We start from the raw sequence: 10,844 nt of genomic DNA, 5'->3' as shown, positions 1-10,844 counted from the left end.
CCGGCGCCGCGGGGAGCCGCGCGGAGGGGGCCGCGCCGGGTCGGAGCCGGCGCCGCGGGGAGCCGCGCGGAGGGGGCCGCGCCGGGTCGGAGCCGGCGCCGCGGGGAGCCGCGCGGAGGGGGCCGCGCCGGGTCGGAGCCGGCGCCGCGGGGAGCCGCGCGGAGGGGGCCGCGCCGGGTCGGAGCCGGCGCCGCGGGGAGCCGCGCGGAGGGGGCCGCGCCGGGTCGGAGCCGGCGCCGCGGGGAGCCGCGCGGAGGGGGCCGCGCCGGGTCGGAGCCGGCGCCGCGGGGAGCCGCGCGGAAGGGGCTGCGCCGTGTTTGCCAGTGTGTGCCGGCAGGTGCAGTTTTTGCGGACTCGGCTGCCGGGCTGCTCTTAGCCGTGTGCGACGAGGTGTAGTCCTTCCTACCGCCGCGGCCCCCGCGGCACGGCACGTGGTCTAGTTTTGTTGCCGGTTTCGTGTGTTTTCCTGCGGGCTTCCAGCTGCTCCTTGAAAAGCGGTGTTACCGGCTGTGGACAGGAGCTGCCGCGGCTGAAGCTGGAGATGCCATAGAAACGTAAAGAAGAAGAAATCGAAGGCCATCTGGCTGGCAGCTGTCTCCTGCTGCAGGCAAGAAAGAGCCTGCCTCTCCGGCTGAGGAAGGATCCTTCTTTGTAGTGCACAGCAGGCCAGGCTGCCAACACGGACCGCAGGGTTTGTATGCATCACCAACAGCGCGGTACGGCCACGAGCCATTGCATGAGTGAGCAAGGATACTTGTCTAGGAAGCCTTATCTCGTAAGAGCTGTGAGACACCCATATATTCTCTTAGGTGGAGGACAGCCAAGCGACCAGAGTTGCAGAAGAGGAAGGGAGGAGAGAAGGAGAAAGAAGCGTCTGAACTGTCAAAGTCTCCTGGCAGCACCAAGAGCGAGAGCTGCGGTGAGGGTGAGTCCCGGGCCCTCGAGGCCCTGTCTCCCCTCTTGTGCATCCTGGGCCCTCCCTGCCTCTCTCCTGGCCCCCTCTCTTTCACATGCTCTTGTGAGGTTTTTTTCCTTTTTTGTCTCTTCCCCTGTACCTCTCCTCTTCTCTCTATTTTTGTGTCCTGCTCCCTCTCCCTTTTTTTTTTTTTCATTCTCTGTCTCTGTCCTGTAGGCATCACTGCGTTGCTTTTCCATCTCTTTGTCTTGATCTGCATCTGTCTTTTTTTCCCCAACAATTTCTTTGGCCTGTTCCCTTGCATTCTTTTCCTCTCCGCGCCTGTACATGCCGCGCCGTGTCCCTGCCTTCCTCTCTCTCTTTCTCTTTCCATCTCTTTCTCTATCCCTTTGTCTTGCTTACTATCACTGTTTTTTTTCATTGTGTATCTCACTGTCCCAGTCCTTCTTCCTGTTTGTCTCTTACTCTCTCTGACCCTTTGTGCTGCTCCCTGCCTCTTTTTTTTTTTTTTGTTCTCCATCTCTCTGCAGGGCTCCTAATACCTCTTTTTCTTTCTCTAACCCCCTGTGCTTCTCATGGTCTCTGTCTTTCTCTCTCTTGTTATTATTCTTGTCTGTTGCTCTGTCTTGCTTTCTGTCCTGTTGTTTCTTGCTATATCCCTTTGTCCCACTCCCTACCCATATTCATATTCCTCTCTGTCCTGTTGACCATCCCAGATTTTTTCCTCCATCCTCATCACGCTGCTGCCCTGATTTTTCTTTTTCTGCCCTGCTCCCCGTTGCTCTTTCTGTCTCTTCTCATCTGTCTTTGCTGCTTTTTTCTCCATCTCTGTGCAGATCCTTGTCCCTTTTTTTTCTTGCTGTCCCTCTGCCCTGCTTCCTCTCACTATCTTTTCTGTCTTTCTCTCTCTGTCCCATGCCCTCTCCCATCCTTTCTTACTGTATCCTCCTGTCCAGCTAGCTCTCCATTCTTTCCTTGCTCTCTTCCTCAGTATTTTTTCTTTCTCTGTAGCTCTCTCCCACTGCCCATCATAGTTGTTTTTTTCCTCCAATGCTGTTCTACTCTCTGTCCCTTTTTTCTCTCTCTGTCATTCTGTCATGCCCTCTGTGTGTATTTTTTAATTCCTCCATCTCTATCCTGCAGCCCATCACTATTTTTTCATCTTCCATCCCTTTGCCCTGCTCCCTGTCCTTGTTTCTCTTTCCCTTTGTTCTGCCTCCCCATCCTTTTTTCCTTTCTTGTTCCATCTCCCTGTCCTGCTTCCTGTCCCCCCCCCGTTTCTTTGTCCTTCTCCTTGCCTTTCCCCCCATTTCTCTGCCCTGTTCCCTCTTTGTTTTTTTTGTTCTCTGTCACTCTATCCTGCTCCCTGTCACTGTTTTTTCTCACTCCATTTCTGTCCTGCAGCCCAGTGCAGTTTTTTTCTTCTCCTTTCCTGTCTCCTGCTGCCCATTGTAGGCTTTTTGCCCTCCATCTCTGTCCTGCTCCCTGTCTCTTATTTTTGGCTGCCTTTCACTTTGTCCTGCCTCCCTGTCCCTTTTTTCTCTCTCTGTATCACCTTGTCTTGCTCCCTGTCCCTGTCTTTCTCTGACAATCAGTGTCCTGCTCCTTGTCCTTCTTTCTCCCCTCTATCCCCCATCCTTCTTGCTGTCTTTCTTTTTTCTCTTTCTATCCTTCTGCTCCAATGCTTCTTTCTCCACCTCTGTCCTGCTCCCTGCCCCTTGTTTCCTCTCACTCTTCCTCTGTCCTGCTTCGTGTCCCCGTTTTTTCTGCCTTTATTTCTCTGTCCTGCTGCCTGTCCAGTTGCTTCTTGCTATACCTCCCCGTTCAGCCAGCTCTCCCTTTTTCCTTTCTCTCCTCCTCTGTCCTGCTCCCTGGCCCTTTTTTCTCTTCCTCTGTCTCTGTCCTCTAGCCCATTGCTGTTTTTTTCCCCCCTTCTTGCTCTCTTTGTACAGATCTGACCCTCTCTTTATTTCTCAATCCCTTTGTCCTGTTCCCTGTCCTTTTTCTCTCTTTGTTTGTATGTCCTGCGCCCTGTCACCATCTGTGTCGCTCCTTTGTTCTTCCTCTCCTCCCCCCGCCCCGTCTCTCTATCCCTCTGTCCTGCTCACCGACCCTACATTTTCTTGCTTCATCTCTTGGCAGGGCTCCTTGTCCCTGTTTTTCTTGATTTCGCTGCCTCTCTGACCTTTTCTTTCGACCTTTCTTTCTCTCTCTGCTCCTCGGTCTTCTCTCTTGTCTTATTTTTCTCTTTCTAGCCCCCTGTCCTGCTCCCCATCACTGTATTTTCTTTCTCCATTTCTCTGCCCTGCTCCCCATCCCTCTCTTTCTTTCTCCATCCTGCTGTGCTGCTCCTCATCCTTCCTTCCCTCTCTCCCTCCCTCTTTCTCTGTTGTTATCCTTGCGTCCCTCGTTGTCTCTCCACCCCTCTGTCCTGCTCCCCATCCCTAATTTTCCTTTGCCATTTCTCTGTCCTGCTTTTGGTCCCTGTTTTTCCTCTGGCTCCATCTCCCTGTCATTCTCCCTGTTGCTCTTGCTTCCTCTCTATTCCAGTGTCCTTCTCCCCATCCCTCTCTTTTTCTCTGTATCCCATTTTCTTGCTCCCTGTCCCTCGCTTGTTTCCTGTATCCCTCTCTCCTTCCTCCTGTACTGCTTTCCCCCTGCCCCCGCCTCTGGCCTGGTGCTTGTCACGGGTTTTTCTTTCTCCCACTCTCTGTCCGGGTTCTGTCACTCTCTCTCTGTCCCTCTGTCCTTCCTCCAGCCTGTATTTTCCTCTCTCTACCCCTGTGCCCCTAATAGTTCTTTCTCCATCTTTCAGTCCTGCTCCCTGCCCGTTTTTTTGGTCTCACTGTCCATCTGTCCTGCTTCCTCTCCCTGGTTATTCTGCCTTTATCCCTCTGTCCCGCTGCCTGTCTCCTTGTTTCTAGTTATATCCCCCTGTCCAGCTAGCTGTCCTTTTTTTCCTTTCTCTCTTCCCTCCTCTGGCCCTAGTTTTTCTTCCTCCATCTCTGTCCAGCAGCCCATCATTGTTTTCTTTCCTTTTCCATCTCTTTGTCTTTATCTGCATCTGGTTCCCCCCACCCTGCCCTGAGTCCCTCTGTGCTGTTCCTTGTCCTGCTTTTTGTCTCTCCATGTCCCATGCTCTATCCCCATCTTTCTCTCTCTCTCTCTCCCTCCTTCCTTTTCCCTCTTTCTTTTTCTCTGCATCCTTTTGTCCTGTTGCTCATCAATATTTTTTCCTTCCATTCCTCTGTCCTGCTCCCTGTCCCTTAGTTCTCTGTCAATCCCTCTGTCCTGTTGCCTACAATTATTTTTGCTGTCTGCATCCTGCTGCCCTGCTTCCTATTCATTTCTTTTGGCTCTGTCATCCTGTCCGGCTCCCCAGCAGCATCTTTTCTTCCTCCAGCTCTCTGATCTGCTCCCTGCCCCCTTCTTTTTCTCTCTGTCATTCCTTCCACTTCCCTGGACCTCTTTCTCTGCAATCTTGTGTTCTGCTCCCCGTCCCTCTCCATTTATATCCCACTGTCCTGGTCCCTGTCCCTCTCTTTGCCTCTCTATCCCTCTGTCCCTGTTCTCGTTCCTGTTTTTTCTTTCTCCATCTCTCTGTCCTGCTGCCCATCTCTGTGCAGTTCCCTTTCTGTTTTTTTTTCTTCTCTTGGTTATTCTGCTTTTCTTCCTGTCCCTATTTTTTTTTCTCTCTATCCCTTTGTCCTGCTTTTTAAATTTTCTATGTGTCACCCTATTCTTATTTTCTCATTTTTCTTCTCTTTCCTTTAATGATGCCAGTATTTCAGCTTTCTTTCTGTGTAAACTTTTACGCAGTTCACTGTCTTTATTTCTTCATTTTTTTCTTCTGTTCTGTACCCTGATTATTTTATTAAATTTCTTTCTATGTCTACTCTTATCAAACTCACTATCTCTATTTTTTATTTTTTTCCTCTATCATGTACTCTGCTGTTTTAGAAATTTACTTTCTATTTTTCTGTCTTTTTTACTCTATCCTTATTTTTTAATTTTTTCTTCTCTTTCCTTAGTGATGTCGATTTTTAAGCTTTCTTTCTATGTCTCCTTTTATGCGGTTCATTTTATTTTTTAATTCTTTCTTGTCTGTCCTGTATTGTATTGCTTTTTAATTTTTCTTGCTACGTTTCTGTTTATCTAGTCCTTGTTTGTACTTTTTCCTCTGTCCTGTTGTCGCTTTGTAAATATTCTTCCCATGTCTACTTTTATCAAGATGTCTATCCCTACTTTTTATTTATTGTTTGTTTGTTCTGTATCTTGTTGCTTTTACATTCTTTCTATTTTTACTTTTATCCAGTTCAGGTCACTGTCTATATTTTTAATTCATTTTGTCTGTCCTGTATATTGTCGCTTTTCAATTTTTTTTTCTTTTTAAAATTTTGCTTGCTTTTCCTATTTTTTAATTTCTTCCTTTAATTTCTTAATCCTGTTCCTTTTATGATACTATTTCTCTGTCTGCTTTTATCTGGTTCCTGTCCCTGTTTTTAGTTCTTCCTTGTCTGTTCTCACTGTCATGTTGCTTTTGAAATTTGCTTTCCATGTATCCATTTATTTAGTTTGTTTTTCCTATCTTCTAATTTTTTTCTCTCTTAATGCCTTCAATTTTGAATTTTTGTTTCTATGTGTACTTTTATCTAGTTTTCTGTCCCTATTTTTAATTTTTTTCCTGTCTGTTCTGTACCCCATCGCTTTTGAAATTTTCTTTCTATGTCTACTTTTATCAAGTTGTCTATTGCTACTTTTTAATTCTTTCCTGTCTGTCGTATACTCTGTTGTTTTTAAAATTTTTATTTAATGTCTACTTTTATCAAGTTAACTGTGTTAATTTTTTAATTTGTTCTTATCTGTCCTGTAGCCTGTCACTTTGTAGATTTTCTTTTTATGCCTTTTATTTTTTTCCTCTTCTCTCAGTTCATCCCAAGGCTTTAGAGGGTCTCCTTGGCACGCTTTTATCGCTGGAGCGTAATTTGTACCCCTTTCGGTTTGTCAGAACATCTCCTCGGGGCGTCCCTCTTCCTCAGAGCAGTCTTTTTGTCCTCTCCTCCATCTCGCTTGCCTCCATGGGTCAGCGTCTCCCTCACGACATCTGTACTCTGTTCAGACCTTTGTGCCCTCGAGCCGCCTTCTGTCTCTCTGGCCACCTCAGCACCCCTCTATTGCTGTCACGATGCTTCCTGTGAGCGTCCTTGTGTTCCATGCACCAACCTTTAGTTCTGCAGCAGGCTTTGTATCTTTCTTATTCAGAGACAACTCTTCCTCAGGCTTTCATTTTGTCCCAGAGCACTCTTACCTTCCCTCCGCCATGTCGGATGCCTCCGTTTGGTCCCCAGTCCCCTGAGGACATCTGTACTCTGTTCAGATCCCCTCCCGACTACCTCACTGTGTCAGCAATCCTTTGTTTGTCTCTATATCCATGTTCCCCTCGCCCCCCAGAGCCCTCTCGTTCCTGTCATGACGCCTCCCAAGACCGTCCTCATGCCCCATGGCACCCTTTGAGCTGTGCAGCCCTCTTGGTGTCTCTCTTATTCAGACAAAACCCTTCCTCAGGCTTTCTCTGTTCCCCAGAGCGCTCTCACCTTATTCACTGCTATCTAGGATGTCTCCATTCAGTCGCTCATCCCCTGAGGACATCTGTACGTTGCTGGAACACCTTCTTGAGTTTTGCATTGTGTCCCAGAGGCACCTTCTGTCCCTCTTTCACTCTCAGCACCCTTTTCCCGTCATCATGCCTCCTGAGACTGTCCTTGTGCCCCACAGCTGTGTTTTGGCTCTGTAGCGCACTTTGCAACCTTCTTGCTCCCTGAGAACCTTTCCTGATGCCATCTGTCATCTCCAGAACACTCAGGTTGTCCTCTATGCTAGCTAGGATACCTCTGTTCAGTCCCTGATCCCTGAGGACAGCTGTAGTCTGTTCAGGTCCCCTCTGGACTTCTTCATCATGTCCTCGAGCTTTCTTTTGTCTGTCCTTCTCAGAACCCTCTGCTACCATCATGATGCCTCCCGAGGTCCAAGATGTTCCACTTTTAGCTCCGTAAGGCCCCTTTGGACTATTTTTGTCGCAATTACGCCCAAGATCTCTGTTCCCAAAAATGAGCATTCTCTTTCTTCTCTATGCCATCTAGGGTGCCTCTTGAGACCTTCCTTGCGCTTCACAGCATTTTGGTAGGGCTTTACCTCCCTTTCAGTCTCTCTTATCCCTCCGAGCCTTTCATGACCCCTCCGCTCCCGGTCACTGTGGCTCCTGAAGCCTTCTTTGTGTCCCACAGCCCTGTTTTAGCTCTGTAGCCACCTTTGATCCCCTCTTATTACCTCCAAACCTTGTCCTCGAGTTTGTTTGTGCCTTGGAGCGTTCTTATCATCCTGTCTGCCATCCAGGGTGCCTCCATTTGGTCCCCGGCCTCCTGAGGACATCTGTACTCTGTTCAAATCCCCTCCAGACTTCCTCCTTGTGTTCCTGAGCCGCCTTTGGTCTCTCTGGCCCAATCAGGACCCTTCTAATGGTGTCATGATGCCTATTGATGCCTTTGAGGTTGCCCTTAGTATACTTTTAGCTTTGTAGTGGACCTTGCACCCCTCTTGTTCCCTCAGAAGACTTCTTGAGTCCATATCTGTGACCCAGCCCAGTCATTTGGGTCCACTCTTCCCTCTAGCTGTGCCTCTTTTGTTCTCTGGCCCTCTGATGACGTTTACTCGGTTCACATTCCCTCTGGATTTAATCAGCATGTCCCCAATCCTTTTTCTGTCTCTCTGGCTGCCTCGTGACATTTTTTCTCCTGGTTATGATGCCTCTTGAGACCTCCTTTGTGCTCCACATCCATCTTGTAGCACTTTGAGCCGTAGAGCACTCATTGGTTCCTCTACACTATCTAGGATTCCTGTGTTCAGTCCCCGGCCACCCTAGACCATCTGTATTCTGCTCAGATGATCACCCGAGTTCCTTCTTGTCATCCCCAAGCCTATCCGTCAGCCCCCCTCAACACCCCGCTTCTCACAGTCACGATGCCTCCTGAGACCTTCCTTGTTTTCCACAGCACCTTGTAGCACTTTATCTCCCTTTCCATCTTTCTTGTTCCGTCAGAGCCTCCCGTCTTTCTTTGCTACACAGTGCTCCTTTATCTTTCTCTCTGCCATCGAGGGTCAGCTTGTGCCTGCCTGCCAGCGGCATTCAGACTAGGTATTAGGAAGAAATGTTTTACGGTGAGGGCGGTGAGATACTGGCGCAGGTTGCCCAGAGAGGTGGTGGATGCCCCATCCCTGGACACGTTCAAGGTCAGGCTGGATGGGGCTCTGAGCAACCTGGTTCAGGTGAGTGTGTCCCTACTTACGGCTAGGGGTTGGACTAGATGAGCTTTAGAGGTCCCTTCCCACCCAAACCCTTCTGTGATTCCAGGAATTGTTTCCTTGGTCCTTCTCTTCTTTGTCCCGCTCCCATCTGCTGGATTCAGTGAGTTCTGTGTTTGCAGCGTTAGATTTATCAGAACGTTCAGGCTGGGTCAGCTCCTGCAGCCTGAGGCTCCAGCTCCTTCAGCTGCTGGCGCAGAGCTGCTCCTGCGGAACGAGGCTCTGCAGAGAGAAGAACACAGTGAATCAGACTTCTTTATAACAATCCCAGTCCCCATTGCACGGGGGTCCTTGCACATCTGCACCTGTTGCAGGGGGGGTCCACGCACATTGTGGGAGCCACGTAGGAACTGGAGGTGGCCTTGAGGCGGTACACTGTGGCGGTATCAGACACCAGCTGTTTTGCTCCTGAACCCAAGGCTACTGCTGAGAAAAATAACCACCGCCATTGCATGAGGGTCCTGCACAACCACCATCATTGCACGAGGGTCCTGCACAACCACCACTGTCGCACGAGGGTCCTGCACAATCACCACCATGGCACAGAGGTCCCTGCACAGCCACCCGCGCTGCATGAAACACCGTGCATGTGTGCTTCTGGGGCGGGGACTACAACTCCCCGTGTGCCCCGCGTGGGCAGCCTGGTGGAGCCGTGTGCTGATTGGCTGCAGAGGCTATTTCAACGGGGCTCGCGGCAGGGTCTGCAGCCAGGCAGCAGCGGCGGCGGCATCGGCATCCTCATCCTCATCCTCATCATCAATCATCGTGGTGGTGGTGGTAGTGAGTCTGAGGGGCCATGGGCATGGGGGGCCGAGGAGTGGGGCAGGCGGGGGGGGACTTGCAGGCCCCGGGGAAGGGGACTGGGGGGGCTCCAGGCTGGGGAGGGGCTGTGAGCATCTGGGGAGTTTGGCCTGGGGGGGGCTGCAGAGCCCCGGAGGGGCCGAGAGGTGGTACTGTGGGGGGGCTGTGCACGGGGGAAAAATCAGTGAAGTCTAAAGGAACACATCAAGTTGTCTTTGGAGTTTAATAAACTTGGCTGTGGTAGGATTCAGGCTGTCTGTGTCTGGTGATGCTGGCTGTCTAATCCAAAGCGGTCTAATTTCGCTTTATTTGCGAAATAAAAATGGTTCTAACCTTACGAATAGCTGGTAATTTTAACTCAACGTGAGGCATTAAGAACTTCCCTCCCTCTCTCTGTAAGGCCAGAAGGAAGGAAGCCTTTTTCTATTTTGTGTACCGCTACAGATGGAGGTTCATCAGAGCTCAGTAGGGAGATAGTATAGCTTAACTACACTATATGTGTGCATGCAAAGATTGGAACAAATCTTTTATACTTCTGTTTTGTGTATTTCGGTACGCTTTTTCATTATCACTGATTTTCTTTGTTACACTATATAAAGCAACAGCTCAAAGAACTCATCTAAAGCCTGAGCATTAAACATGAATTAAATAGGAAAAAAAAGACTTGAAATATATTTTGAGAAAATAAGATTAGAGGTAAACCAAGAAAAGAACAAGGTTTATTGGAGAGAAACGGAATTGGTAATCCTATGCACTAGGGAAGGAAGGTGAGAAGTACAAAGGAAGAGGTAATGAGAGTGTGGAAAATGGCTTGTTTAGGTAGGGAAAGATCCAGGTTGTGTGCAGAGGTGGCAAATGAGAGATTAGAGGGTAAAATAAGCCACTTACTGGATCAAATGTTGAGGAATCTGGTTCAGTACAAAGGGGTGAAAATCTAGGCTGCTTGGGAAAGTATTAGTATTGAAAAGTGATAATTGCAGTTGAAAAGGAAGACAGTGAGGCTTGCGCAAGAGGGGGGAAGAAGGATAAAAATGAATCTGAAAAAGCAAAGTAAACCCCAGGATTTAGTGAAGTGGAAATCTGCTATGCAATGGAAGCCTCTTATTTAATCCAGGAGGGGATGATTATAACACAAATGAATAATCAATTGGTTTCAACTTTCCTCACGTGGCATGTCTCAGACTCTTTCCTAGAGGACAGCGGCAGGGAGGTCACAGTTGCGATTACATGAAAGGGATTTGGAGCACTTACCACTTTCACCTGCTGCCAGGTATGCTCCAAGGGGTAAACTTTCAAAACCACAGCCAGAAGATGTGCGTACAAAAGCTTGGGGTTTGTTTGGATGAGATTAGATTTGGGATGCTTCTTTCTCTCACTGAGTTTGCATCTCTAAGTGGGACAGACCTCCTATTCTTCCTCAGAGATAGGTATTTATTTATTTTTTTATATATATGTGTGTGTGTGTGTGTGTATTTGGATAGCGGTAGGGAATTTTTATGCAGCCAGTCTGATTTTTTTTTCCTTGAGTAGGAAATTCTGGTGCAAGAATAATTTTAGTTGCTAGTAACAGAAGAGTTTGGAACAATTTTGACATTTTCTCACATGCAATTCAGTGAAGCAATAATGAACAGTTAGTCCAACACTAATAAAATGTATTTAAATCACTCTCTGATTGATTGGAGGAATTATCATTGAATGAATTATTCATGAGCTATTTTTCAGACATAGATTAATGTGAAATGTATTCACACTTTATTTGAAGCAATAT

The 10,844-nt window shown here is 48.4% G+C and overlaps 1 long non-coding RNA gene across 1 annotated transcript; it reads left to right on the top strand.

The window, feature by feature from the left end:
• The first annotated feature begins 424 nt into the window (after nt 1–424).
• Nucleotides 425–10,499, top strand: LOC142076671 (uncharacterized). The gene is made up of 3 exons (XR_012671260.1): nt 425–691; nt 810–925; nt 8,695–10,499. It is a non-coding gene; the product is annotated as an uncharacterized LOC142076671 (long non-coding RNA).
• The last annotated feature ends 345 nt before the right edge of the window (nt 10,500–10,844 follow it).

Source organism: Calonectris borealis, unplaced genomic scaffold, assembly GCF_964195595.1.
Source record: "Calonectris borealis unplaced genomic scaffold, bCalBor7.hap1.2 HAP1_SCAFFOLD_84, whole genome shotgun sequence".
Lineage (NCBI taxonomy): Eukaryota > Metazoa > Chordata > Aves > Procellariiformes > Procellariidae > Calonectris > Calonectris borealis.
Note: the sequence above shows the minus strand (reverse complement) of the source record. Positions and strands in the feature narration are given on the sequence as shown.